The sequence below is a fragment of the Bos grunniens genome, chromosome 16, assembly GCF_055505025.1.
Source record: "Bos grunniens cultivar Pamir isolate PY7600 chromosome 16, Bosgru_T2T1.0, whole genome shotgun sequence".
Taxonomy (NCBI): domain Eukaryota; kingdom Metazoa; phylum Chordata; class Mammalia; order Artiodactyla; family Bovidae; genus Bos; species Bos grunniens.
In genome coordinates, this window is record NC_141180.1 from 46,883,439 (window position 1) to 46,906,749 (window position 23,311).

At 38.7% G+C, this 23,311-nt stretch overlaps 1 pseudogene; it reads right to left on the bottom strand.

Annotated features, from left to right (window-relative positions):
* Nucleotides 1-22,495: 22,495 nt before the first annotated feature.
* LOC147356760 (programmed cell death protein 5 pseudogene) lies at nucleotides 22,496-23,053 on the bottom strand (annotated as a pseudogene).
* Between the last annotated feature and the right edge of the window lie 258 nt (nucleotides 23,054-23,311).

Sequence of the window (23,311 nt, forward strand, 5' to 3'; positions counted from 1 at the left end):
TTGGAAGATATAGATGCCAATTTTTTTTCCTCACCCAATTTTTTGGAACTATAACTCACATATATGCCAAGTACATCATGAGAAATGCTGGGCTGGATGAAACACAAGCTGGAATCAAGATTGCTGGTAGAAATATCAATAACCTCAGATATGCAGATGACACCACACTTGTGGCAGAAAGTGATGAACTAAAGACACTCTTGAGGAAAGTGAAACAGGAGAGTGGAAAAGTTGGCTTAAAACTCAATGTACAGAAAACTAAGATCATGGCATCTGGTCCCATCACTTCATGGCAAATGGATGGGGAAGCAATGGAAACAATGAGACTTTATTTTTCTGGGCTCCAAAATCACTGCAGATGGTAATTGCAGCCATGAAATTAAGACACTTGCTCCTTGGAAGAAAAGCTATGACCAACCTAGACAGCATATTAAAAAACAGAGACATTGCTTTGCCAACAAAAGTCCATCTAGTCAAAACTATGGTTTTTCCAGTAGTCATGTATGGATGTGAGAGTTGGACCATAAAGAAAGCTGAGCACCAAAGAATTGATGTTTTTGAAGTGTGGTGTTGGAGAAGACTCTTGAGAGTCCCTTGGACTGCAAGGAGATCCAACCAGTCCATTCTAAAGGAGATCAGTCCTGAGTGTTCATTGGAAGGACTGATGTTGAAGCTGAAACTCCAATATTTTGGCCACCAGATGCGAAGAACTGACTCATTTGAAAAAACCCTAATGCTGGGAAAGATTGAAGGTGGGAGGAGAAGGGGATGACAGAGGATGAGACAGTTGGATGGCATCACCAACTCAATGGACATGAGTTTGAGTAAACTCTGGGAGTTGGTGATAGACAGGGAGGCCTGGGGTGCTGCAGCCCACGGGGTTGTAAAGAGTCAGACACAATCTGACTTTTAAATCACCCTTTTAAAGTGTACAATTCCCTGACTTTTAGCATGTTCACATAGTTGTGCCGCAATTATCTCTATCTTTTTCCAGAATGTTTTCATTATCCCCCCCACCCCGCCCCACAGAGAAGCTCATCCATTAGCAGTCACTCCTCATCTCCTCCTCCCACAATCCCTGGCACCCAATTCTATCTCTATGAATTTCTTATTCTGGACATTTCATATAAATGGAATCAAGTAATACGCAGCGTCTTCTGCCTGGCTTCTTTCACTTAACCTTACGTTTTCAAAGTTCATCCATGTTACAGCATATGTCTGCACTCATCCCTTTTATATGGATGAATGATATTCCATTGTATGGATATACCACACTTATTTACTCATTCAACATTTGAGTTGTCTCCATTTCTTACAATTGTAAAAAATGATATTGTTAATATTTGTAAGTTTTTATGTGGATATGTTTTCAGTTTTCTTAGGTATATACTTAAGGAATAGAATTGCTGGGTCCCATGACAACTTTATCTTCAATTCTTTGAGAAACTGCCAGGCTTTTTCTGCAGTGGATAAACCATTTCAAATTCCTACCAACAATGTATTAGGGCTCCGATCTCTTCATGTCTTTGTCAACACTTTTTACTGTCCCTTAGATTACCCATTCTTGTGGATGTGAGGTGTATTTCGGTGTGGTTTTAATAATGTTGAGGGTTTTTTTATGTGTTTACTGGTTATTTATATATCTTTCTTGGAAAATGGTCTATTCAGATCTTTTGTCCTTGTTTAAATTGGGTTGTTTGTCTTTTTATCATTGAATTGTAAATGTTCTTTACAACTCTGTATGCTCAGTCCTTATCAGATTTGATTTTCAAATGTTTTCTCCCATCCTGTGCACTGTCTTTTCACATTACCAGTGGTGTCCTTTGTACAAAAGTTTTAAATTTTGATGAAGTCCAGTTTACCCACTTTTTTCCCTTGGTAGCTTATGCCTTTGGTGTCATAACTAAGAAACAATTGCCCGATCCAAGGGATCAAAGATATACACATATCTTTTCTAAGATTTATACAATCTTAGTTTTTACATTTAGGTTTTTGATCCATTTTGAGTTAGTTTTTGTACAGAGTGAACGTGACTGTGAAGTCACTCAGTCGTGTCCGACTCTTTGTGACCCATGGTCTGTAGCCTACCAGGTTCCTCCGCCCATGGGATTTTCAAGGCAAAAATACTGGAGTGGGTTGCTATTTCCTTCTCCAGGAGATCTTCCTTACCCAGGGACTGAACCCAGGTCTCCTGCATTGTAGGCAGACGCTTTACCGGCTGAGCCACCAGGGAACTCACTGTATATAGTATAAAGTCCAAATTCATTCTTTTATATTTGGAGACACAATTGTTCCAGTACTATTTGTTGAAAAAACTATTGTCTCCCCAGGTTGTCTCAGTACCCTTGCTGAATACCAATTAACCATGGATATATGGATTTATTTCTTTACTTTTTTCTACTTTTTATAAATAAAGTTTTATTGGTAAACAATTGTCCTAGTTTGTTTACATATTGTCTATTGCTGCTTTCATGGTGCAAAGACAAGCTTGAGTAGTTGCAACTAACTCTAGACTGTAAAATCTATAACGTTTACTATTTGGTATTTTAAAGAAAATATTTGCTGACCCTGATTTCCATAATTATTTGTGGCTCACACTTTTCACTTAACTCTTCTTGATGTTTTTGCCTCTCGTTTTAAAAACATTTTTGTTTTTTAAATTTTTACAATTTTGTCTTGGTTTCTGCCATACAGTAATGTGAATCAGGGATATATGGGTTTATTTCTGAATTCTCAATTCTATTCCATTCAGTAACATGTCTGTTCTTGTATCAGTAGCACACAGCCTTTACTACTATAGTTTTGTAATGAATTATGGTATTAAGAAGTGTGAGTCCTTCAGCTGTGTTCTTATTTTCTGAGATTACTTAGCTATTTTTGATGCCTTGAATTTCATTTTACTTTTAGGATCAGCTTGTCAAGTTCTTTAAAAAAAAAAAGGAAAAACAGGATATTGATAGTCAAAATTTGGGGAATATTGCCATCCTGACAATCTTAAATCTTCCAATTCAGAAAAACAAGAAATAAATATCTTCCTGTTTATTAGGAATTTTCCTTCAGTGATGTTCAAGTTTTTCACCTCTTTTCTTAAATTTATTCCTATGTATTTTTAATATAAATTTATTTATTTTAATTGAAGGTTAATTACTTAACAGTATTGTATTGGTTTTGCCATACATCAACATGAATCCGCCACGTATACACGTGTTCCCCATCCTGAACCCCCCTCCCTCCTACCTCCCTGTACCATCCCTCTGGGTCATCCCAGTGCACCAGCCCCAAGCAACCAGTATCGTGCATTGAACTTGGACTGGTGATTCATTTCATATATGATATTATACATGTTTCAATGCCATTCTCCCAAATCAACCCACCCTCTCCCTCTCCCACAGAGTCCAAAAGACTGTTCTATACATCTGTATCTCTTTTGCTGTCTCGCATACAGGGTTATCATTACCATCTTTCTAAATTCCATATATATGTGTTAGTATACTGAATTGGTGGTTTTCTTTCTGGCTTACTTTACTCTGTATAATAGGCTCCAGTTTCATCCACCTCATCAGAACTGATTCAAATGTATTCTTTTTAATGGCTGAGTAATACTCCATTGTGTATATGTACCACAGCTTTCTTATCCATTCATCTGCTGATGGACATCTAGGTTGCTTCCATGTCCTGGCTATTATAAACAGTGCTGCGATGAACATTGGGGTACATGTGTCTTTTTCAATTCTGGTTTCCTTGGTGTGTATGCCCAGCAGTGGGATTGCTGGGTCATAAGGCAGTTCTATTTCCAGTTTTCTAAGGACTCTCCACACTGTTCTCCATAGTGGCTCTTATTTTGATACTTTTGTATGGGATTTTCTTCTTATTTAATTTTTGGATTGTTCATTTCTAGTGTATAGAAACACAATCAGCTTATGTATATTGATTTTTATACCCACAATCTTGCTGAACCTGTTTATTTGCTATAAGAGCTTTTAGTGGATTCATTAGGATTTTCTACGTTTATGATCATGTTATCTGCAAATAAAAAGTTTTAATTTCTCCTTTCCAATCTGGAACTCCTTTATTTCATTTTATTGTCAAAATGTGCTGGTTAGAACCTCCAGTAAAATGTTGAATAAAAATGGTAATAATTGATGTAAGTGTCAATAATTGTCTTGTTTCTGATGTCAGAAGGAAAACTTTTAATCTTTTACCGTTAAGTAAGATGCTACCTCTGAGTTTTTCATTGAGATCCTTTATCAGGTGAGAAAAGTCCTCTTCTATTTCTTATATTTTGAAGAATTTTCTCATAAGGATGTGTTCAGTTCAGTTGAGTTCAGTCACTCAGTCGTGTCCAACTCTTTGAGACCCCATGAATTGCAGCACACCAGGCCTCCCTGTCCATCACCAACTCCTGGAGTTCACTCAAACTCATGTCCATCGAGTTGGTGATGCCATCCAGCCATCTCATCCTCTGTCGTCCCCTTCTCCTCCTGCCCCCAATCCCTCCCAGCATCAGAGTCTTTTCCAATGAGTCAACTCTTCGCATGAGGTGGCCAAAGTACTGGAGCTTCAGCTTTAGCATCAGTCCTTCCAATGAACACCCAGGACTGATCTCCTTTAGGATGGACTGGTTGGACCTCCTTGCAGTCCAGGGACTCTCAAGAGTCTTCTCCAACACCACAGTTCAAAAGCATCAATTCTTCAGCGTTCAGCTTTCTTCACAGTCCAACTCTCACATCCATACATGACCACTGGAAAAACCATAGCCTTGACTAGACGGACCTTTGTTGGCAAAGTAATGTCTCTGCTTTTGAATATGCTATCTAGATTGGTCATAACTTTCCTTCCAAGAAGTAAGCGTTTTTTAATTTCATGTCTGCAATCACCATCTGCAGTAATTTTGGAGCCTAAAGAAACAAAATGATGGAATTCCAGTTGAGCTATTTCAAATCCAGCAAAGAATGCTCAAACTCAAGAAGGTGTTAACATTTGTCAAATGCTTTCTTTGGGTCTATTAAGACTATTATAGAGGTTTGTCTTTTTTTTCTGTTTATATGGTCTATTATAGTGGTTGATTTTCAGATGTTGAAACAACCTTGTATTGCCAAGATAAATTCACTCGGTCATTGTGTATAATCATTTTTATATATTGCTGGTCTTGATTTGATAGTACTTTATTGAGGACTTCTGCATTTATATTCATAAGAGATACTCATCTCTAATTTTCTTTGGTTGTGATGTCTTTGCACAGTTTTAGTATTAGGAGAATACTACAATGAATAATAGTTATTCTAAGTAATGAATGTATAATAAAGAATAAATGATACTTACAGAATAAAATGTGTTCCCCACCATTTTTTTTGAAGAATAGAAATAAGTGTTTTAGAAAAGATGGATTTGATGTACTTTTTTTTATTCCTTGCGCTAAGTGTAACTAGAAGCCCTGGATAGTATACTTAAAGCAAACATAAGAAGATTCTGAGACAGACTTGCTAGGACCTCAGTGTCCAAGGAATAACACAGTGGTAAGTTTCCTGGGGTTATTTTGTTTATTTTTTATTTGTTTGCTTCAAATGTCTCATATTTGGGGCTCATAGATATGCAGAAATATTTTCAAAATCTAACATTTATGTCAGTAATATCTAAGGAAAGAGAGAAGTGGGGCAGGACTGCAAAAGTACTCAAATAAATAAAGACAGTATACTTCCCAAACATAACATAAATAGATAAATAAATACCCATCAAAATCCCAGCAAGATGTTCTGTAGTTATAGAATTCCTTGGTACATTTAACACAAGACTATGTATTAACAAACTAAATCCAGTAGTGTGCAAAGAGGATGGTACGTCCTGAATATGTTGGATTTAACTTATCTGGTATGTTCACTCAATGAAATATTATGTTGCTGTGAAAATGAACTACAGCTACCTGAAACAATGCACTTGTATGTATTTTTAAAGCAAGGACTGAATAAACCCCAAATTCAAGAAGGAACAGATAAAAGCTCATTGGTATAAGTAGGACATTAATAAGGGTCTGGTTCTTTAAATGGTGATGAGTTTATAGGTGTTCACATTATTTAAAATATTTTATAATAAATCATATAAAAGTGGTTTATGGGTAAATTAAAGATAACAGTATGACATAAAACAGGCTGATGATTCACCAGTATCGCACCCGTGAGGTCCATTTACGAAAAATAAACTCTGACACATACTTTCTCTTGGCTAAGCCAGCTTATGTCTGTGCAGTACAGCCAGCTGTACTGAAAAATTCATTTTTAAAAGATGAGAGTTTTAATCAATTTATGACTTTTTAGAAAAGTCATAGTTTTATAGCCTCCACCCCCACTGAACACTCTGAGAAAGTGGCAGTTTCTGAGGTCTTGGTAAAAGATCCAGTGGACGCTGATCTTTTCCCGGGTATACTAACAGTCTTAGTGTGAGGCATTCCTCTTCTCGGCTTTGCCTTTCCAGATTTACTCCATCTGTGCACATGGCCAAGCTTTTATTTTTATTTTTTCATAAATGGTACAGTGCCTGCTAAATACCTCATACATCTTGTTGAGAATGTCTTCACCAGTTATTTTGCCAAAAGTCCTTTTTAAATGAACACCATAAGGACAACATAACCTTAAATATGGTAACCTGTGGCAAATAGTGTTCAGTCACTGAGTTGTGTCCAACTCTGTGTAGACCCATAGACTGTAGCCCGTCAGGCTTCTCAGTCCATGGGGTTCTCCAGGCAAGAGCACTGGAGTAGGTTGCCATTGCCTTCTCCAGGGGATCTTCCCGACCCAGGGATCAAACCGGGTCTCCCGCAGATGCTTTACCCTCTGAGCCACCAGGGAAGCCCCTGGAAGCCTATAGAACAAGCATATTATTCATGCCCAGGTCTTCAGGTATCTGTAATGGAAGGACCAAGGTCAAGCGCAATCACCAAATACCTGTTTCAATGTCTGTTGAACACATTAAAGTGTATCATATGAAAGTGCCACTTAATAATTGCCTCCATTAACCTAGGTAGCCATTTCAGACCCAAAACAGATTCAAGGTTTCATCCAATGGTCTCCTTTTAGGTGAGTGGAACCTAGAGATAAGCGCTGCAACTGACTTTACTGGAAGCTTCAAAACACTTTTTAAAATGTTTATTTAATGCTACTTCTCATTGGATTGTCTAACCTACATCTACCATTTTCACTTGCAGGTATTTTATTCTAAATTAACATTATTAAATTTTTGTACTATGGTTTGATGCCGTCAGTGCAATAGAGTCTTACATGGCATCCCCACAAAAGTGAAAAGCTTCTACCATGACTATCAATTCTCTGGAGTGGTTCAGGGGTGCTCTCATTTGCACTGTCAGATAAGCCATGGGGAGCTCCCCTGATGATACCTGACCAAGTATGATCTTGCACATTCCTCCTTTAGTCAAACTAACGCATCTAACTTCCTGCTTTTAGCCATAATTGTATACCCCCATCTGAAAACATAATTTTCAGTTATTTCTCTTTTAGAAGATAAATAATGCCACCAATTTGTGAAAAAATAAAATTCAGGGGGAGGAGAAGGAGATCTTACAATATTGGCAAAATCTGTGAATTTTGTCAACTAAATGGCTTATTGCAATCAAGGCAAAACATACTGATTTATGGTAGCTGATGGCTTTTGGTCTAATTGTATGCTTAAAAATAATTTCTTGGTATGGTGAAAAGTGCATTAAGACAAACAAATAAGCAAAAAGCAAGCCTTACCTTGCCAGCCTCCATTATCTCTGGCAATGCTGGCACTGTAGCACCTGCTCTCTGGCAATACACAGCATGCTGCATGAGCATCATTTGTTCTCATAGCTCTTTCGTTACCAGGAGGGCTAAGAGCACCAGGGTTCCTGAAATTTCAAAACAACCGCATTTTCCACTCACTTGCTCCCCTTGAACTGTCCAGCACATGTAAGTTGCAGTCTGATGGATTTACCTGCATTTTGTATTTATTTTACAAAATATTTCAATGTCATAAGAATTCAAATCTTAATTTCCCCAAATGGTCAGATGAAATGGCTTCTCCAGGACTGTAGACCATTTCCATCCTTTGTTTTTAGCCGCCTTTGACGAAACCAGTATGAGATATGCCAGATTAAAGAACCTGTGCTTATATTCACAAAAGGCTCTTGGGAAATGTAAATAAAATAGAAATTTCCAAAGAAAAATATTTTTTAAAGCTCTGAAAATCCTAACGTTTATATCTTAAGTAACCTCACCTTATATTTATCTATATATATGTGTTATTGAATAAATTTTAAATTTAATTTTGATAAAATCTTATTTTGAACATACAAAAGATATCACCCTTTAAAATAATGAATAGGGCTTCCCTGTTGGCTCAGATGGTAAAGAATCTGCCTTCAATGTAGGGACCAGGGTTCAGTTCCTGGGTTGGAACAATGCCCTGGAGAAAGAAATGGCAACCCACTCCAGGATTCTTGCCTGGCGAATTCCATGGACAGAGGAACCTGGAGGGCTTAGTCAAAACAATGAATACTTTGGAAACCAAACCAATCACAGCATACTATCATGGGATTGATTATCTATGACTGTTAACAATATTACAAAATTTAGTGATTTCAAACAATACCATTTATTATTTTACAGTTTCTCTGAGCCATGAATCTGGGCACAGATTAGCTAGGTCTCCTGCTACAGAGACCCACAAAGGCTGCAACCAAGGTGTCACTGAGATCACAATTTAATCAAAGAGTTGGACAGTTATGTATTCCTGAAATAATACAATTGAAATTTAACTGCTGCTCTCCCCTAATCAGCTGCTCTTTCTACATCTTCCCCATTACAGTTGATTATAATTACTCAGACCAAACATGTTGGAGCTATCTTTGACTCCTCCCTTTCTTTTATACCCTTCATTCGATCTGTAACCAAATCCCGATGACTCCACCTTCAAAATGTACCCAGCATCTGACCACCATTCACCACCTCCACTACTACTACTCTAATCCAAGCCACCTGCATCTCTCAGGGGGATTATTGTAACAATCTTCTAATTGATCTCCTAGAATATGTCCTCGCCCCTTGCAGTTTATTCTTTATATAGAGGCCCCCACCATGATCCTGTTAAAATGTTAGTCATTTCTGCTCAAAATCTTCTAATACTTTTCTATCTGACTCAGATTAAAAGCCAGTGTTCTCAACATAACTGACAATGTCCTACATTTTCTATTTCTCACTTGTGGGTTACAACTCTGACTTATGTTCTACAACTGCCCCCTTGCCCACTCTCCTTTCTAGAGAACACTGGCCTCCTGGACATTTATTAACCCCACCACAGACCTATGCCCACATCAGGATTCCTGAGTCCTCTTCCCCTCAGACAGTCCATGGGTCTCCCCTCTCCTTTTCTGGATATTTTGCAGAGGCTATTAGTCAGATTGGAGAAGGACATGGCAACCCACTCCAGTGTTCTTGCCTGGAGAATCCCAGGGACGGGGGAGCCTGGTGGGCTGCCGTCTATGGGGTCACACAGAGTCGGACACGACTGAAGCGACTTAGCAGCAGCAGCAGCAGCATTAGCCAAATTAGATACCGAATAAAGGGAAGAACAAAGATTTGACAGTGGAGTCTGTTTAGATGGAACATAATTATTAGATACCTTGTTAGATGAAATTTCAATGAAACGGTGATTGGGAGCAACAGCTCTATTGGGATGAAATGAGACAGGGCTATGAAAAAGATAAGACAGCTGACAGTCAAATCTCACAAAAAGTTTTACTGTAAAAGGAGCAGAAAAAAATGGGTGGTAGGTGGAGAAACATATGGATTCAAAGTCTTTTTTTTTTTTTTTAAAGGAAGATATGAAGGTGTGTTTATCTAATAATAGAAATGATCAAGAAGAAAGGAAAAACATAATATTGCAGAAGGGGAACTGTGGGGTAAATTGGAGAATAAAATTCTTGAGAATGGAAGGTAAGTAGGATCCAAAGTACAAATGAAGAGGCTGGCTTTCGGTAGAAATAGGATGCATTTTCCAGTGCAACGGGTTTAAAAGCAAAGCAAAGGGCACAGATGCTGGTGAGCTGCTGGACTATTTGGTGGCAAGATGCAGGATTAACATTTGAGTACTTCTATTTTGAGAACTGAGGGAGAGGCTTAGAGACTCAGATAAAAAAAATTACGAAAAGTTGGACAGGGAAGGTATGCTAGGATTTTCTTGACAGCATTGAATATCTTTATGAAATGTATGACAATAAATTAAAACTTTTTAATTTTCTTCTGAAATCTTTAGCTGTTCAAGTTTCCCTGGTGGCTCAGTGGTAAAGAATCCACCTGTCAATGCAGGAGATGTGGATTCAATCCTTGGGCTGGGAAGATCCCCTGGAAGAGGAAATGGCAACTCACTCCAGTGTTCTTGACAGGGAAATCCCATGGAAATCCCATGGATTTCCAGGCTCCCAGAGGAAACTGGCAGGCTACAGTGCATGATATTACAAAGAGTTGGACATGACTTAATGACTAAACAACAACAACAACAGGTACACCCACAGGGTGGGTGGATAGTTATACAAAATCAGAATTGGCAATTTCCAAATTCTCATTATTTGAGAAAGGGAGGGAGAAAGAGACAAAGGAATAGAGAACAGATGTCAGGAATTGATGTGGCTAAGCTGTGGTGTCTCACAGGGCAAGATGTGGAGTAAAGATGTGAGGAGAGAGAGATGGGGAAAAAGCAGTGGTGTCAATGGACTGGAGGTCCCCATGTTTGAGAGATGTTTGGGGCAGGGATTCTAGAGAATGTGGGCAGAGTGGTTAAGTGATAGCAGTCAGAGGGCAGGATGCTTTATATCAAAATGGCTCACCTGGAGAGTCTACTAAAAATATAAATTATTGAGTCAAACTTAGAGAATCTGATTCCATAGATCTGGGATATGACCTGACAATCTATAGTTTTCATAAGAGACCAAATTGATTCTGAGAGAGTGTGTCCTAGAACGGACATCTGGGAACCGTTGAGAGGAAACAAATATCCAAGTGCTCATAAAAGGATATGGTCACTTGGGGGTCAGGTGATCAAGAAAGCATTCCAAGAAGAGGGGAACAAGAGAGTATGATATACTGACCAGCTTACTTATTGTAGGAAATAAGATCCTTGGTTATTTGAGCACACAAACTTCTTCAGGGAAGGAGAGAAAAAAATTCAGTACAATACCTATAAAGGCTAAGAAAGTTGGCCAAATTCCCACAAATGGGAAAATATGAAATCATTTGCCGATGGTGGAAAGGACAATCACCACTGAAAAACAACTTAACAGATACTGAACGAGAGTCAAAATATCTAAGGAGAGCACAGAAAATTTGTCCCGTTTGAGATTAAAGACAAATGCTTTCCTCTCTATGAAGCAATTTCCTTCCTCGGTATTCAGAAGTCATGAAACACTTACCATACCTATGGTTCTTCTGTTACTGGGCCTATTGTTAATGGTGAACACCATTGAGAAAACAGAAGATAAGCAGCTTTTCACTCTCTGCCAGTTGAAGTTGGGAAATATTTTTTCTGACTCCAAGTATATACTTCAAACTGCCAGGTTATCAGAAGGACCAGGTCAATTTGAGGAAATGGTGTGGTACAGAATGCTGACTTAATAGTGTCTAAAAGAGGAAAGCTGCATGCCAGCAGCATTTGAAAAAAATAAACAGGTGTTGTCACTGCAGGAAAGTATTAATCCTGGAGTTATCAGTATTGGTCACTTCAGGCTATTATGAGTGGGTGTACACAATTTTAGAGGGATTAAATAATATGAGAAACACACCAAAAAATGAATAAGTCATTTACAGATGGGTCTACTCCCAAATTTTCCATAACTGTCTAGTACACTACTTTTTCCAGTGACAATAGGGACAGGTTATAACAAGGGAGGTAGTAGAATCTGCTGAAGAGCTCAGACTTTGTGAGTTTAATTCAGGCTGTGACTTATTGGCTCTATAGTATTGGTTAAAAGATCTATTCACTGCATCTCTCAGGTTACTCATCTAAAGAAGGCTGATGGTCATCGTACTTAGTTCATAGGATTGTTTTAAAAAAGAAATGAGTTAATACATAACAGATCTTAGCACAGTTACTGGCTCAGAGTAAATGTTCAATATATGCTAAGTATTTGTTGTTGTCGTTCAGTTGCTTAGTTGTGTCCCTGTAATGCGATGTCTAATGAGATTATTATCCAGTTTAGTAACAATCTCACAGAGCAATTCAAACACATCCCAGCAAATTGTGACATCAACACGTCCATTTACAGGAGAAGTGTAGACAAATGCTCTATCTACGATTCTTTAAGGAAAATGTTTGTTTGTGCTAGAAGACATCAAGGCCAAGACAGAAAGGTAAATAACATTCAGTACAGGCAAGAGAAAGATTTTTTAAGGAATGAGAACACAATGTACTGCAGAGTTTTTGATTCAGCAAATGTCCATATTATTAACCGTATTTCAATGACATAGAGTTCCCACAAGTCAGGTGCCCATCTTACCATCTAATTCATGTTTTAATAGCAATCATGTTCCAACTCTCCCTAAGTTATTGTCTCAAAAATTGTAGAGAACACAATAAAGAGGGAGATGGGGGGTATAAACAGACTGGACTTCCTGGGTAGCTCAATGGTAAAGAATCTACCTGCGACGCAGAAGACTCAGGAGATACCACAGATTCTACCGCTGGGTTGGGAAGATCCCCTGGAGGAGGGCATGGCAACCCACTCCAGTATTCTTGCCTTGGAGAATCCCATGAACAGAGGAGGTTATCAGGCTACAGTCCATATGGCCGAACGTAGTCAGATATGACTGAAGTGACTGAGCATGCAGGTGGATATAAATAAAAGAAAGCAAGAGAACATAGTAGCCAAAACCATATATATAGTGGATTCTGGGTCATATTGAAATTGGACAACTCAGCTTTTTTAGGTCTCTATTTCCTACACCTATATAATGGGGATAATAATAGTACTTACCTCTATAAAATTTTTATAATGAATGGATGAGATGATAAATACTATGCATTTGTTACACTGGTGGTTATTATTGTTAACTGGAGAAGGAAATGGCAACCCACTCCAATATTCTTGCCTGGAACATTTCATGGACAGAGGAGCCTGGTGGGCTACAGTCTGTAGGGTCTCAAAGAGTTGGACACGACTGAGCAACTAAACAACAATTATTGTTAACGTTGATAAAAGAACATTCCTTGCCCCAGAGTTAGGGCAAGTATAACTGGAGGATTGACGGCGAGGAGAACTAGCACACAGATGACTACAGCATTAATTCATCCAACAAACATTACGTTAGGAGCTGATGAAATGATGGTATTAATAAATAAATTCTTGAGGTAGTTTGTCTATCAAGAAAGATAAATTAATAAGACAATGTGGTAGGTGCTAAGATAGGGCTGGAATGGGGAATAGTTAAGAGAAGCTCCTAACTAGATGTTGTTATTTAGTCACTAAACCATGTCCAACTCTTGCAGTCCTCTGCACTGTAGCCTGCCAGAATCCTCTGTCCATGGGATTTCCCAGGCAAGAATACTAGAGTGAGATGCTATTTTCTTCTCCAGGGGATCTTCCTGACCTAGGGATCAAACCCAAATCTCTTGCACTGCAGATATATTCTTTAGTGCTGAGCTACCAGGGAAGCCCAAACAGATATTAGGTAAGTCTAAATCAAAGTCAAATTTAAGCTGGAAAGCATGAGGGAGATAAAGAGAAGTCACCCACTGGGGTCTGAAACACTAACATTAAATCTTTAAAACAAGAAAAGAAAAATCTTTTATGTAATGGTCAGAAATTAATGGACATTCAACAATCAATCATTTCTACTGAAACATTTTAATACATTGGCTATAGAATGATATTATTATTTCTTAATAAATAAAATATATTTCTAAACAAGAGATGATATCATAATTAGCAACATAAGATGAAAAGATAATATCTATTAAATGAGAAGGAAAGCAAAGATGTCCACCATCACCTTCCTCTAGACGTTCTCTCCAAGCTCACAAGTCATGAAACAGAAAAGAGAAAATGGTAAATTGTTATTATTTGAAGAGATGACATATTATTTATCTGGAATAACCAGAAGTATAGCTGAATTTGATGAGCTCTATAAAGTAGATGGATAAAACACAGCCTGTTATCCTGCCCAGAGAAACCCACTTCCTCACTATCGAAAATGAGCAGTTCACATGTTTTCCTTTCTCTTTAAATCTCCCAGGCCCTTCCCCCATTTCCAACTGATGACTCACCTCAGACATCTTCGAGAGCACAGAGACAATCACACCTGAAGAGCCTCACATTCTTAATAACTTGGCAAGCCACCTCATCTGCATCCACATATTCTGACTTTTCTCCCATCCCAGAGAAGTAAACATCTTGTCCTTTCCAGGTCAACTCCCTGATGTGTGCTCAGCACACACACCTTTGTCTGCCCCAGGAGGCTGCTCAGACAAACCTCTGCCTCTCTCCTGCACCATCAGTATCTTCTTGTTACCAGATCGCTCCTCAGTTCAGTTCAGTTCAGCTGCTCAGTCGTGTCCGACTCTTTGCGACCCCATGAATCGCAGCACGCCAGGCCTCCCTATCCATCACCAACTCCCAGAGTTCCTCAGACTCACGTCCATCGAGTCAGTGATGCCATCCAGCCATCTTATCCTCTGCCGTCCCCTTCTCCTCCTGCCCCTAGTCTCTCCCAGCATCAGAGTCTTTTCCAATGAGTCAACTCTTCCCATGAGATCTCTCCTACTGGCATGTAAATATGCCTTCTCATCACCTATCTTTAAAGAAAAAGCCCTCTGTGGATTATGTTTCCCCTTCAAGCTACCACTCTTATTTCTCTGCTCCCTTTGAGAAAAATGTTCCTTGAAATTGTTGATGATGCTTGTGTTCTTCACCTTCTAATTTCTCCTCAGCCCACCCCAACTCTCTGAATGAATTCTCCTACGTCACCCCAGAACCCCACCCAAACAAAGCCCCTGGTCCGCCATTCCTCTGAGGCCAGTCACTGGCTCTCTCCTGGGCATTAGACCTGGTTGACGACTATCTCCTCGGTAAACATTGAACACCTTGAACCTCCTGTGACATCTTCTCCCTGTTTTCTTTCCAACTCACTGGCCCTGACCCTACCGGCTCCTTTGCTGAGTATTCTCTTTCTGACTTCTCTACCCACCTTCCCTCTGTCATTTAATTTTAAATACTGTCAACATGGCATTGAGTCCCAAAGAGTCAGGACTAGGGTGAGGCAAGTGAGGCACTGGCCTGAAGCTTAAAATATAAGGGATAATGATAAATAATATTTATTAGTAATATTTTATATTAAATATTTTGATGAATAATATAAAACAAAATTAATGTCCCTTCAAATGCATCTTGAATAAAATTTCAACACTTTAAATGAAGACTGATCAGCATTACTGATTTTTCCTTCTGTCTCAGGCCCCAACATGGCTCAGCACTACACGACATCTCAAGTTAGATGCCAGTCACAAGTGGTAGGTCCCCAGGTTATCCGTAACTTCTGTGCTCAGTTCAGTTCGGTCGCTCAGTCATGTTCGACTCTTTGCGACCCCATGGACTGCAGCACGCCAGGCTTCCCCATCCATCACCAACTCCTGGAGCTTCTGTCCTACGTGGCTATAAACTGGGGGTCTCCATGATGCCCTTTTCTGGTTCTTGAATTTGTTAAAGGAACTCATAGAACTCAGGGAAACATTTCCTTACATTTACCAGTTTACTGTGAAAGGATGTGCTAAAGGATACAGATGAACATCCAGATGGAAGAGATGTGTAGGACCTGAATGTGAGAAGATGTGCGGGGCTTCCAAGCCCTCTCTGGGCATGTCGCTCCCAGCATTTACATTTCTTCGCCAACCTGGAAGTTCTGCAAACTTTTGGAATTTTGTGGAGGCTTCATGGCCAAGGCCTGACGCATCGCTGACTCTATTTTCAGCCCTTTTCCCCTCTCAAAAGAAAGCGAGTAGGAAGCCTGAAAATTCCAAGCTTCTAATCATGGCCTGGTCTTTCTGGTGACCAACTCTCATCCACGAGCCATGCAGCAGCCCACCCAGAGTTGCCTCATTAGAACAAAGGACACCCTATCACCCAAGAAATTCCAAGGATTTCTAAAGGGTGTCAGGAATCAGTGTCAAAGACAAGATATTAGAACAAAATGCTATTATTAGAACAAGATGCTAACAGTACTTTTGTCACTTAGGAAATTACAAGAGTCACAGTAGTTCTGTGCCAGGAACTGGTGGCAGAAGCCAATACATATTTTCTATTATTTCATAATTTGCATCTCACATGTTTTTATATGTGGTTTAGTTGTAAGTAATTTTTAAATATAAAAGAGTCAGCTGATAATTTGTAACAGCCTTTGAGAGCATTCCTGATCAATTATTTAGTTAATTCAGACACAATGGCTATTTTCTCCTGCCATCTTTCCCAAATTAATCATGTAATATTAGAAGTTGAAGGCAAAAGAAATCAAGTTCCTCCTGCCCTCCCCAAAAGAAATTGTTACATAATTACTGACAAGTATAAGACCAAAGGAGAAGTAATCTCTGGTTTCTTTATCCAATGCGGCATTGAAATACTCCATTTTCTCTGAGTCCTGGGATAATATCTCTATAAATCAACATGGATAAATTTCAAAGCACAATGTTAAGAGAGAAAAAAAAAAGTTGCCGAAGAGCTTGACAGCGTCATTTACATGAAGTTCAAAACCAGACAAAAGTAAACCATGCCGTTTGGTATAATTATATGGTATTAAAATAAGAAAAAATTAAAAGTAAACAATAAAGATAGAATCCAGTAGAGAGACCTGGAAGGCAGAGAAAAGGATGCATTTATGTAGAACAAGGAAAAGACCCTTCACAGTACTGATAATGTCATAGCTCAAGTTGGGTATTGAAAATAGAATTTTTGTTCAATTATAATACTTAATAGTTTGGATATTTATTATATTCCATGATGCTTACTTTCTAGGTATAATTTACATATAGTAATTGCAGATCTCAAATCTCAAGTTTACAGACTGGCAAATTTTCACATGTGTATATATTCATATCATTTTCTTTTTGCATCAAATATTTCATGATACAATGAAAAGAAAATTGATTCTGAAGTTAATCTATAATTTGGACTTTTTTTACTATGTTCATTAATGGTAGATCCATTGCCACTTAATTCTTTGCTCTAAGGATGTGACTGCTGTAAAAAGAAATCCAAAATTTATGTTAAAATTCCAGTATCATTTGAGAATTATGAGCTCAAAAGTGACTTTCTCTGAAAGGAAAACTTTTGCATCTTAAAATAAAACTCATCTACAGTACACATCCTTTTATAAATGATCTTGCTCCGAGAGTGATGCAGAGGGAGTTATAACAAGGCCACACTACAGACCACATAAGGAAAAGCACTCAAGTGGCCGAACCCAGTGGACTCTGCGAGGACTATTGAGTTTCAGTTTCCTCCCATATGCTTCGCATATCCTCTGTGGATGGGCAGGCAGGCTTTCTAAATCTCACACACATTCTTAATCCAGCACATAACCATTTAAAAAGATTACCTACCATTTAAAATACACCAACTTTAGCAAAAATCTAATTTAAAATATTTTAATCTGTGTATTTCTTGAGGGAAAATTGAGTAAACTTTACCCCAAATCTCCCATTCACATTAAACCTGGATTCCATAATTATTACCATGTTCCCCTTGGCCAGAAAAACAGGCCATAACCCAAGCAATCTTAGAGCCCACAAGACTTGGAGAAAAACGTAGACCATCCACATAGTTTCTTGGCAGCTATGGAAACCATGCAATGTACAGAATTAGTGGGAGCTAAGAGTAAGTTATTCATTTTTCCAGTGAAATGGTTGTCTCATATGTCAATTGATTCTGCATATACATAAGCCTATCCAATCTTGGACATTTTTGTGTTGGAGAAAAATAGGTTTGTGTCCAAATGTTAAAGAACAAAATATGTCTCCCTAATTTTACCATGTTGAAATGAGGGCAAACTTCCTGGGAGCTTTAAGACCACACACTATTCATATCTTTAATTCAGATAATTTTTATAAATACTGTCTTCCTATGAAATTAAGCTATTTAATAAGTTTGCATAGTAATGTGCAAATGCATTGAGTTCAAGCCCATGTTTCCTTGCCATTCCACATCACATAAAATACTGCTTTTTACATAATGTGTGCTTAACAAATATCTTGTTAATCCATCGGAAGATGGAAGTTGTAAAAGATGTCTGCTGAGGGATAAAACGCAAATCCCATTTTTGTCTTAAGAAAACAAGGGCAGGACAAAAGTGTCAGGAGGAAGAAAAGGAAGCTGATCTGTTTTGTCAGTAACAGGCATCATATGAGGCTTTTTATTTTCTTTGCAATTAATTCACACAAATGCAATATGAAGTTAGTATGACCCCATTTATGAGCATTGTTATGACTCTCGTTCTTGCTCTACCTGATGAGTAAATAGATATTCGGGGAAGTTAAGTTAATTATTTGAGGTCACATTACCACTAAATTCAAACCATGATTTTCAGGCTCCAAATCTCATGCTTTTGTTTTATTTTTCCCACTAGAATATCGCCTATTTTTTTCCATGTATTTCAAATAGTGTGCATCAGACAACTAATCAAACTCTATTTTTCTCTAGTTTTACCTAGATTGGTTAAGAGCAGGAGATGGTATGGAATTGTGTTGTTGTTGTTGTTCAGTAGCTAAGTCATGTCTGACTTTGCAACCCCATGGACTGTAGCCTGCCCAGTTCCTCTGTCCATGGGATTTCCCAGGTAAGACTACTGGAGTGGGTTGCTATTTCCTTCTGCAGGAGATCTTCCTGACCCAGGGATCAAATCTGTGTCTCCTGCAATGCAGGCGGATTCTTTACTATTGAGCCACCAAGGAAGCCAGTATGGAATTTGATATTTGACAAATAAATAATCAAATTCTAAAAGCTTATAATTATCCTAAAAAACAGAAATGAGACTGAATTTCTTAAAAAGATGAGTGTGATTGATGGATGCCTAGTGATCCCCACAATCCTTCAGGAGGTCTGTGAGGTCAAAATTATTTTTATGGAAGTTCTATAATATATTCACCTTTTTCACTGTGCCAACATTTGCAGTGATGGTAGGCAAAACTGCCGGTACCTTAGGATAAATCAAGGTGGTGTCTCCACACCATCCCAGCAATCACTCTCCTTCCCTCCCAAGCACACACAGAAAAAGAAAGGTCATGCTCCCTTAGGAATATCTATAAAAAAGCAGTAAAACCATGCTAATTTTGTTGACTCATGAAAACATGTTTCCATAATATTTCTTGTGAAGAAATGGGAACTACACATACTGTACTTCCGATGGAATTTCACAGTTGTCCTGCAGAAAAGCACCAGTGTCATTGTTTCACTGTGAGCCAATCTACCCACTTTTCTCACTGAATACTATTTTTACCTGAAAGAACAACTGACAGAAAATAGGCAAACCATATTGTTCAGACTTGGATATTTAAGGACTATTTATTTAAAAGCAACAAAGTACACCAGGGCCTTCAAGGAAAACAACTGACAGTATTTGTTGCCAGTGATAGAATTCAAGTTCTGAAATTAAACTTGTAATTGTTCATTCTTTAGTTTGCCACTGGAACAGATCTGTGTGTTAAAGAGCTAAAAGATGGTATTAAGGTGATAGCTTAATGTCAGGGACTTTCCAGGTGGCACTAGTCATAAAAGAACCTGCCTGCCAATGTAGGAGATTTAAGAGACTCGGATTCCATCCCTGCGTCAGGAAGATCCTCTGGAGGAGGGCATGGCAATCCACTTCAGTATTCTTGTCAGGAGAATCCCATGGACAGAGGAGCTGGCAGGTTATAATTCACAGGGTAGCAAAGAGTCAACATGACTGAAGCGACAGAGCACAGCTTAACCTCTGAGAAGGTAAAATCAGATATATGAAGTTTTTTACTAGATATTGAAGACCGGGGAAAAGTCACTTGAAAGGATTTGATACCAAGTGTCTTAAAGATATTGATGGACAGTTCCAGGGCCTGTACCATGCCCTTGAGAAGTTTTTAATCCTCAAAGAAAGTTCAAGGTCAGTTATTTTCTCTCCAGTCTGGCAATAAAAGCATCAGCAAATGAAGAATGTTGGTATTTTGGTTGGCTTCCCACTTAGCTTCTATCCTTTTTTACCATCCTTTTTTTTTGGCTGAGGCAGTAATTTTGGGCAAGCCAACCATGGAAGTTTGCTGATAATGAAAATTACCAAATGGCAGCTCTAGTATATTTTCTGACAAAGGCGTTTCCTAGGACTTGGCTTCATGAGTAAGAGAGAATTGCAGAGACTGCTGTTCCTGGATATCTTCCAATTTTACAAAGCACCAGCAAGCATCATAGACTTCCAACTGTGTGGGGGATATGTACAAGGTGTTTATTTCTCAGATCATTTATTAGTTCAACTTCAGTGGGAATTTGGCAGGACAGAATTGACTGGGATTGAAGAATTTCAGTTTGTCAATAAAAGTAATTACAGTTAAATTAAATGTTATGCAACTTTTAGCCCAATTTTCTCCCATATGTGGATAAGAATGTATACGTGTACACACTTGGGGAAAAAAGAGAAATAAGCAATTTAAAACATTTCTGCCTCACCTTCCAAATACAGATCTTTACAGTCTTTGCTCTGTCTTAGAACGAGAAAATTTTCATTTTTATTTCTAACATTTGTAGTTTTTCATATGTGGAAACTTCATTTTCGGAAACCTTCCACCAATTTGCCTAATTTCTAATCCTTATACAGCATAAATTCTGTGTCTCCTTCCAAGGGGTTTACCAAGTGGCTCAGTTGTGAAGAACCTGCCCACCAGTGCAGGAGACATGGGTTCAATCCCTGGGTCAGGAAGATCCCCTGAGGAAGGGAATGGCAACCCACTCCAGTATTCTTGCCTGGGAAATCCCATAGACTGTAGCCTGGGCTACAGTCCACGGGGTCGCAAAAGTTGGACACGATTAAACGGCTAAACAACAACAACAATTCCTTCTAAGAAAGCCTTTCTTGACTTTTCACTATAAGTCATGTTTGGCCTCTGCACTTTACCTTCGTGGTACTTGAGGATATTTGTCATGGAGCAATAAATTCTGTAAGTGTGTTGCTTAATGTCTGGCTCTCTGAAAGAATGTAATCCCTGAACGGCAGAGACATCTCTCTCTTATTTACCACTGAGTCCAAATACTTTTCACATAATAGACACCATCAATATTTAGGGCAATCTTGAGTATGAGTCCAAACTTTCCATGAAATTAACTACTGTACATAGAGCATTCAGCCCACAAACTGGAGAACAGTGAATCCTCAAAAAATGTTAACTTACTGCCTTACATAATCCCTGGGAAATACATAGGGAAGGTATCATATAAATTCTCAATTTTCAAGTAAGGAAATGCAGTCAGAGGGCATGTTACTTGCCCAAGACACATCACTTGTAACAAGTGGAGGCCAGAAGGGAACGAAAACCTTCTCAGTCCCTATTCCACATTCTTTCTAATGAACCAGACTTTAGAGAGAGTGCGCCTGGGATGCTGAAGGAGCCTGTGCTTCGACAACATCTACTAAACTGAGAGGATCCATCCCAAGTGCTTTCTGCTCTGGTCCGGAAGTAGGTATTGACGCAACTTTCTTTCTTCAGCATTGCATCAGGGGCTGCTTATTTCCCATTCAACATCTATTCTCCATCTTCTACAATTTTTATTCACATAGCAATGTACTCCTGTAGGAAAATATATTAATCACAGCTTTCCTTGTATCAAGGGGAAGATATTTCATTAAGTTCTGATCATGAAATAAGTGTGATGAATGTGTCCCAGGGAAGCTACTTAAAGAGCACCCTGTTGTATCATACCAAGATGCAGGCATGGTGACTGGTGCCCCAGCAGCCATTCTGAATGATGCAGTCACCTTGAGGTTGGAAATGATGTGCTGAGGATGATAAAACAGCATGGTGCCTATTGACTGGTCATCCCTGACTGTGGAGCCACCATGGCAGACTAAACGACCTACATCAGGATTTATTTTGTGTGTGAGAGAAATGCACTTTTAATACATTTAAGCTGCTGTTAATATTTTTATGCAGCTAAATATAACCTTACTGATATAATTATTTACAGAGCTGTAGGGGGAAAGTAGTAGTTCGGCTCGTTGTTATTTTTGATCCTCCAAGTGAGAACCTGAGACAATGTATGGTTCATTATGAAATGTATTTTTTCAGCTTATTGAGTTATAACTGACAAAATAAAGTTGTAAGACATTTAAGGTACACACTGTGATAATATGATATACATGTGCATTGTGAGCGGACTCCTCCCGCCCTCCGTCTACTTAATTGTCATCACGTCTATCTCATATATTCTTCTTTTTTGGTGGTAACATCTACGTTCTAGTATTTTAGCAAATTTTTTTCTATTTTGCATAACAAGTTTATTTTTAAAAGGTATATAGACAATAAACAAAGTAAACACACCACCAGATCTTAACTTCTGCCAAGTATTATCTCCTAGATAATACTGGAACTTCGTTAAGTTCCAGTCTCTAGACAAATTCGATAATCGTCATCTTCATCAGAGTCCATTACTTTTCTTCTGTTGAATGTAACTGTTGTTTTCTTTTCTGTTTGTTGGCTTACTTTTTCGAGGATTTCTATTAAACCTTGTTCTGATACCTTCCCACTTAGTTGTCCATACCGTGCCATCTGTATAAGGTAATTCTCTACTTTTTAGTTTTCTCAGGCTTTACAAGTGCTAAGTTACTTAACCGGGCCCGGGCTGACTGATTCAGAACTTGGGCTAAGATACTGTTTCTCATTTCTGCTTCCCTGTGCTTTGCTTCCTATTGTGCTGCATCGCCAGGATCCCCGTGCTTCGCCTGCAGCTCAGCCAGCCTCTACTTCCTCAGCGCCTCGAGCTCCTGCTCCGCCATGCTGCGGCCGGCCCGGGCGAGCAGCAGCGAACACGCCCCGAACTCACTCCGAGGGAACACCGGCCTAAAGAAGTCCCTCTCTTTAGCAAATTTTAGTTATCAACTCTACAATGTTATCAACTATAATCACCATGTTTTACATTAGACTCGCAGGTTTTATCTGATAGCTGAAAGTTTGTGCCCTTGATCAATGCAACCACTTTTCTATTCTCTGTTTCTATGAGTTGATTTAAAAGAATTTTTTTCAGATTCCACATACAAGTGATACCTTGAAGCATTTGTCTTTCTCTGTC